Below are 6755 nucleotides of genomic sequence, written 5' to 3'. Positions count from 1 at the left end.
AGTCATTAGGCCTACTTTCAGTTCGTCACTCATTCTGAAGTCGTTCGCTTTTTGCTTTAAAAAGTGACAGTCGTTCATCATGCAGCATTCACTCATTATTTCCATCGACGACGTTATGTCTGTCTATCATTTCTTTTGTGAAAGGCCTTTGAAAAAGTGATTTCTTAGTCAAGTTCAAATCTTCTGCGCTTAGCGTTTGCCCGTTCTGAGAAGCGCGCTATATGAGTCAACGGTGTTGACCTATATTGTCATTGGTTTGGCTAAACATGTTGCTGACCACTTCTTGATGCGTGTTTCGTATACACACATCGCTTGTGTCGCTAAAGCTGCTAGGATTGGTTCTATTCGCTGATCATGGGCGCTTAGCGTTCGGCCCTCCGGCGAAGGGTACACTGTTATTATCGATGTGCGCACTAGTTACTGATGTTACTTTGGATACCATTTCTGTCTTCAAAAAAGTAATTACTTAGTCAAGTTCAAATCTTGGGCGCTTAGCGTTTGATCGTTTCGAGAAGCGCGCAATATAACACATTGGTTTGGCTATATATATTACTGACTACTTTCTGATGCGTGATTCTTATAGTGACATCGCTTTTGTCGCTAAAGTTACTAGGATTGGTTTTATTCGCTGATCTTGAGCGCTTAGCGTTCAACCCTCTTGCGAAGGGTAGAATGTTATTATCGGTATGTTCGCACTAGCTACGAATGTTACTTTGGGTAACATTTCTGCCTTTAAAGATGAGTATAACAGCTGATTAAGTCAGCCCTAAGATGAATATTTTTTTACCCACATTGAAAAATAAAAGTTTAAATAATGCGGAAATTTGTTTCGGGAAATGTTAATAAATTCTAAAGGATCGTTTGTGGTCTTGCAAAGAGTTGGAGGAAGAAAAAAGTTCATTTATGCAAATAATGATTATCGACGGATACATTTAGGTTTTACAGCAGAAGTTTGACTTTTAGCTTTCTCTGACGGTATCATGCAATCTGCTTTACCTACAGACCCCTAGAAGTTCGAAGTTGTCTACTCGCTGCGCTAGTGCTGCTTTGACACAGCTGATACCAGACTTATACGTATGTCAGACCAAACATGTTTATTTGCATTTCAAGTGCTAACATTAATTTTTGAATTATTTGTGCATAATGTTCGTGAGCGATTTTTGTTGTTTTGCCACATTTTGGTCAATATAAACCTCATAACTAGCCCATTCGCAACATTGCAAATTGCTTGCAGGGTTTTACGACAGCACGGTCGGTACCTCTCCAAAACAGTTATAAAAAAAAAACTTTTTTCACTATTTTAATTATTTAGGACCAGAGACAGATTCTTGCATGCCTTCTATTTATCGTGCCAAACTTTTAACGTGATATCTCATTCCGTGTAGATGTAAGTTGGGAAAGAAAACTTCAACTGGTATTTCCTCCAAACAAATTTTTTCTCAAAATTTCCACCGGAACAAAGCAGAGACATAGACTTTATCACCTCCTCTTTCATTTCCCAAACTTTCAAAGCGATATCTCATTTCGTTTAGACGTGAGTTAGGAAAGAAAAATTGAAGACCAGGTTTGGTCACGTGACCCTCTCGTCACATGGCCTTAAATTGATCTGTTGCTTAGTCACGCGGACGACACGGTGTTTTTCCCCACCCTGCCCTGTCGAGCGCTCCGAGGGAGATAGAGTCAATTGTCCAAAACGAGAAGTGGCAAATTTTCTGTAACTACAATTTTCGGACTACCGTTTGCGCTGCACACTCGAGGCCTAACATCGTTCTTCAAGACTTCGAGAAGCGAAATATATTCAGATAGAATTCTCGGATCCGGCCGACTACAACATCACTGATAAGAAGAATTATAAGCAGGAGAGGTATCAAGACCTCAGAAGGGAGCTGCAACGACTATACTATAAATATTCAGTTGAAGTAATTGTCCCTGTTATCGGTGCTCTCGGAGGTGTTAAGCTATCACTGGTTCGTAACCTTAAAGTCATACCAGCGTGCCAAACATATGTCAAGGCAGAAATTTGTCATACTTAGGTGACTTCATATCCTTAAGACACACGAGGGTTTCTCTGGTCTATTGTTGTGATTTCATCGAGCCCAAAACTCTCCTGAGCGACTAAAACCTAAGTTTCTCGAAAAACTACACATGATACATAATTTACTATAATAAGTACATTTAGCTAATATAGCCAAATTTCCAATGCTGTCCCAACAAAGATTTTGTCAATGATTTGTTTGATTAAAAAGTGAAACGTTCTAGCCATATGCTCAGGTACATATACTTTATCTATACCTAATGATGTTCACTAGTAATCTCGAGTTAAAAAACGAGTATTATTGAAAATGAATTATAATGATCGTGGAAAATATTAAAATTTTCAATTGCAGCTAATTTTGGAAGAGAAATGATAACGAAGTTTAGAAAAGAACATTTTAGTTTTAAATTGTTCATTCAACAATCGTTATTTTTATGTTTCTTATGCTCCTTCGGCTTTAACGAACACATTCTCCTTACGTATCTCGTGCTTCGCATACGAATTTGTCTTTCAAATTGTATATCATTTCCATAAATGTATATGCGACGTGCGCTGAAGAAAAGGGGCTTATTCTAAAAAAATTGATATCGAAGTTTTTACACCTTTCGATGGTATTTGAGTTGCTCTTTTCAATGTAACCATCGAAAAAATTTTCCAGGGTTATTATTACTATTAACTGAGTTGGTAGTTACCCGAGAAATCGTTCTTTCACTCGAGATCTCGAGATCCCGTGAAACACCTCCCGCCACTTACCATTGCATCCACGCGTCTCATCTAACCTCGCCCGTGAGCCGCGGCTACAACGCCGCTATATGCGTGAGAATGAAGTGGTAAGCGGAGACGGCAGATGTCGTGAGTCTTCCCTCTTTCCTAAAAGTTGCGTTTATCGGGTCGATTTCGACCGCTCGCCCTGAAGAATCTCACTTTTCACAGTAAGCCGCCTTTCTTCGGCGCACGTGACATATTATTACAATGCATAACATGCATTTATATTGAAAGACGTAGTTTCATTGTCTCTATTAAAAAACAGGCATTCTTAAAAAAATTTTGTTATTAAACATTTTATTGCAACTTCTGCCGGTGTTTCAAAACCTCAATTTGCTTATTTCCAATCTTATTTCTATGATTTAAACGTTACATATACGGTCGACACATCAGCCTCACCTTTTTCTAACTTCTAAATTATATCCCAAACCTCAGTGACCCACGAAACTTCGATTAATCAGTGGTTAGGGCGGGAAGGGGGCGATTAGTTTCAACCGAGAGTAATAGCTGGTTAGTGTCTTATGCTGAGAAGGTCACCAGCCTTCAGCAGCGTTGCGTTAGATGGGAGTTCATATGATCTCATTTTCACATTCCCGGCACTCCTTTAGGTACGAAACCAAAAACTCGTTATTCTTTTTTTTTTGTAAACACATTTATATAATTGAGAATCTTTAATATACTGAGAAATAGTTGAATAAAAAAATTTAATTTTTGATTTTCCATTATGTTTTTATGCTGTCGAAATTTGAATTTACGATATTTTAAGAAAATTTAAAAAGTTGCTATGATAGTCTTGTAGGGCACTTAAAAAGAAATATTTTTCTTTTCTTGATTTTTTTTTCATATCGTGGGTTATTTGGCTTAAAATGTTCGTTTTCGTGTATTTTTTGGAATCTTGTAAACGCTATAACTCTGATAAATTTTAGTTTTATATAAAAAAGTAATTAGGAGAAATCGTTTGTCTTCTTAATTAATATAAATAAATGTACAGAGAGTTTTGGAATCTTGTAAAAAATGGTCCCAAACATTTTCAAAATACGCTCATTTTTTTAACTTAATCTAAAATGGCTGGCTAACGAACTTGACCTTCAGTTTAGGACACTAAAAAAGTATACCAAAGGTCAATCTAATCTGTCCATTCTTTCGAAGTTTATCGTTCCAGCAAACTGAAAATCTACACACACAAATAGTTGATTGTTGAACTGACGAAGATGAATGTCAAATCAAACATGGAATAGTTAAGCTTTTAGTTAAAAAATTTATTTTCAACAAAAAAAAACGAATTTTTAACGGAAGTGTTAAAATTTTAAGCAAAAAAAAAAAAAGAATAATTTTTAACTAAAATAATCTTCGACCAAAAAGAAATTTAATTCAAGAGTTGATTTTTCAAACCAAAAGATGAATTTTCAACTAGAGAAGATAAATATTGTACCAAACATGGAATAGTTAGATTTTTAAATAAAAAAAATTATTTTCAACAAAAAAAAAACGAATTTTCAACAGAGTATTTATATTTTTAAGCAAAGAAATTAATTTCTAACCAAAATAATTAATCTTCAACCAAAAAGATGAATTTTTAAACAAATAATTATATTTTCAACCAAACAGATAAATTTATAATGAAGAAGATTAAATTTCTACCAAAAAAGATAAATTTCCGACAAAACACGGAGCAGTTAAACTTTTCGTGAAAAAAAGAAAAATTTTCCAATCAAAGAAATGAATTTTCAATCAACAAGAATAATTTTTAACAAAATAGAAAAATTATCAACCAAATTTTGAATCTTTAAAGGATTTTTTAAATCATTATTTAAATTTTCAACCAAAGAAATGAGTTTTCAGCCAGAAATTTGAATTAGTCATGAAGGACATCAATATTTCACTACAAAACATACAATTTTACGCACTTAAGATAATAAATCTTCAAGAATAATATCGAATTTTTAACCAAATGGTTCCACTTTTAACTAAATAGTTTAAGGGCATGTGATACTTCTTCGTGTGGTCAATCGGGTACAGTTCCGGCGGCTTTTTTCCACAAAAATGAAAATTTTTAAAAAGTGAATTCGGAGATGCTATAAAATATCATAACGGACGTCCCCAGACTCTTTTTTCAGGAACAGTAACAAAAAAATGTTATTGTGCTAATTACCAAATTTTATGCATGTGTATTATTTTGTGGTCAAGGTGATTTTTAGCTCTCTGTCATTCTGATAATGTAGGTCTCTATCGTACCGATTCTGTCGGTAAGCACTCTAGAATAATTATGGTGCAATAAACTATCTTACCAGCCTAGCTGTTAATGTAGATAGATAAGTTTTGAAATTTTCGGCGTAGAGGGCGCACGAAACTTTGAAACTAATGTTCAATTTTTCGTCACTGGGAAATTATTTATGAAATCAACTTTTTTGATTGCCTGCAAACAAGGTTAGTTCCGGGAGATTAGTTACTATGTTTATTTACAAGTCCAAAGTTTTCGGCCAAAAATATTGTGTAGTTTGGAAGTAACGCACAGGAGAATTGGAACATACATAACCTCCAAATATACACACGTTGTTAGCAATATCAAAAATTTGTTTGAAAAAAAAACACAAATAAAGTGTGCGGCGTCGTCCGTTAGCATGTTCGCTATCATTTCCCAAATTTTTAAGACAAAATATTGATTATCAAAGAAAAAAAGACGTCGGAACCTAAAACTGGTAAAATCGATAATTTTCTAAGTATCATATGCCCTTAACTTTGAATAAAAAATATTTTTTCGCTATTGAAAAATAGCCAAAACTTGGAAAATTTAAGCGAACCAGAACTGATTTAAATAGCCTGTAAATTCCAGATCAAATTTTTAATAGAACTAGCAAAAAAACCGATTGTGGTAAGTTTTGATTTTAAAAACTATTATTTGAATTTAAATAAGGTAATGAAAATACAGAAAAAGACCAACCTCTCACTTTTTCTTTTCTCCGTCTATTTTATACTACTAGACACTAGGGAACCTTTATCTTTCAGGGCCAATTTAGATCCTCTCATCAGGGATTATTTATAGGAAAACTACAAGGTCTGGGTGATAGATTTTCAAGTTAGTTAAAAGTCATAATTTTATCCAAAAAGGAAACTAATTTTTTAATGATTTGTGAAAAAAGTAATAATGATATAAAAATTATTTTTTAAAATAAGAATGGAAAGCAATCATTTTAACCAAAAAGGAACACTTTTTTGCTGATCACAATATTTATTTTCTTTAATTAAAAAATTCCTGATATTTTTAACTGGTTCTCACAAATGATCAATGATATTTTCCCATTTTAATTAGTTTCTTTAAAATTAACAACCGCCAAATTCGATCTATTCAAAAAATTATTTAGAATTAAAAAATTATAATGATAAACTTTCTCTGTATAGATGTATATACAAGGATTCAATATTTTTCACTCAGTACATCACGGCACTAATAAACATCCTGTTGATAATCACAAGTGACTCAATTTTCAACAATTTTTTTTCGTAGCTTGTGTCGTTTGTCCAAAAACTTAATTTTCATTTTTAATGTTGTTTTTTTTTGTGAATAAAACAAAAACTACGGATCCTATTAAAAAGTAAATAATAAGAAATTTCTAGATCTTTTCTAAATGTCCATTTTTCGTCAGTTCATCTTTTTTCTTATTTTGTATAGTTTGACGGCAAAATGAAAAGTTTGATTTTTGATTATTTTTTAGCACGATTAAAATTTGAATTTTCAATAAAATTCAAAAAGTTGTTACGGTAATCTTGTAGCGTGTTTAAAAAGCAAAATTTTTTATTATGACTTTTCTTTTATATCGTGCGTTGTTTGGCTTCAAGTTTTCATTGTCATTTGTTTCAGGCCATATCAACTCAATGGTAGAAATATGAAGAAGCACAGCGCCAACAGTTGGCCGCAACTTGAACTAAAAGTATCAATGTGTGACGTATGTTTGCC

The sequence above is a fragment of the Belonocnema kinseyi genome, chromosome 5 (genome assembly GCF_010883055.1).
Source record: "Belonocnema kinseyi isolate 2016_QV_RU_SX_M_011 chromosome 5, B_treatae_v1, whole genome shotgun sequence".
NCBI classification, from domain to species: Eukaryota; Metazoa; Arthropoda; class Insecta; order Hymenoptera; family Cynipidae; genus Belonocnema; species Belonocnema kinseyi.
The sequence above is the reverse complement of the archived record's forward strand: the minus strand, read 5'-3'. Positions refer to the sequence as shown.